Genomic DNA, 1,460 nt, shown 5'->3' with positions numbered 1-1,460 from the left:
TACAAAGAGACCGTAGATGGAAAAGGATCTACTTCGAATAAACCAACGACCTCACATAACCTTTCGAGTGTTGTGTATATTAAAATATACACTTATACCCTATTTACCGTCATATAAAGTGGGAATTGTCCTCGGATATTATTATATAGGTTTTTTCTTAGATACAGATCATTTAAATATTATATGTACCCGCATGTTCGTCATCAATATAGGACAGGACGAACCTACCGCCTTTTCTGAGATTAAATATAATAATACTTATGTTATCTGTGATAATACTAAGAATAAAATTCCGACTTCCATCACCAACATTACAACATTTATAGTTTTATTTATGTAATAAATCTATAGATATCGTAAATTCGGTTGGTTTTACTTCATATAGAAAAGCGATGCATTTTGCGATACTATATACAATTTGCATATTATGTAGGAATACTTAGGTACAAAAAAGAAGTACTTAAATTGCAATAAAAGATCTCACATAGATCATAAAATTTAATCAACAACAATATTTCTTAGCACACTAATTATACATTCTAAGCGTCTTTTTTGAGATAACTAAAGAAAATAGACCAAAAGTAACAATAGCCTCAAAGATATTGTACAATATAGGGTACAAGTTATAGCTGATAAGTACATATTTTAAATACAAAAAGCAATACATCGACACATATTGTAAATTTTCTACAAGCTTTTTATTCCCATATTTTTTTCCAGCGTAGAAATTATTGCCATATTTTTTTTCAGCAAATAATTCGGTCTAGATATTATGCTTATGCTGATACACATGTTGAGACGTTATGTTTACCATACATATCGTGATGTATTTGGAGTTCTAAGACGCGTCCTATATTCAATGACACGCTTTTTCTATAGGTTCTTTCTAGGCTTAACTTCCGTCCAAACAATTCCGCATATGGAAATTATATATTTATAGTTTTTGATATAACATCTGAATTTACAGTAGCTAATACATATACATACTTTCATTATGACACAATTTAATATATATGATCGTTTCGCTTAATTTAACTATATATTTATTGAATTTTTTCTTTCATATATAAGGCCATTGTTTTTAATATAAACTCAATATACATATTCAAATATACAGTATAAACATAATATAAACTATAATTACAAATTACTGACATATCCTCTTTTTGTGACTACAACAAAAGATATAGAAATATCAGAAGACAGTATTTTAAAATATCATCAAATTATATAAACTACATATTTACTACAACAACAAACAACTATATTATAGATTAAAAGTACCGAGGTAGAACAACATCTCGAGACTTCCAAATCATTCTTGAGTATATATAGTAAACAGCAGATAATACAATTCAAAGTAGGAAACAAAAACAGAAAAATAATTCGAGACCAGCAAGCTAAAAAAGCTTTAATTAAAGCAATTTTAGCTTATAATATTAAATGCGATAGCTTTAAAT

This window comes from Achroia grisella, unplaced genomic scaffold, assembly GCF_030625045.1.
Source record: "Achroia grisella isolate CSIRO2021 unplaced genomic scaffold, CSIRO_AGI_Agris_v1 utg5201, whole genome shotgun sequence".
NCBI lineage: Eukaryota > Metazoa > Arthropoda > Insecta > Lepidoptera > Pyralidae > Achroia > Achroia grisella.
This window is presented reverse-complemented; position numbering follows the sequence as displayed.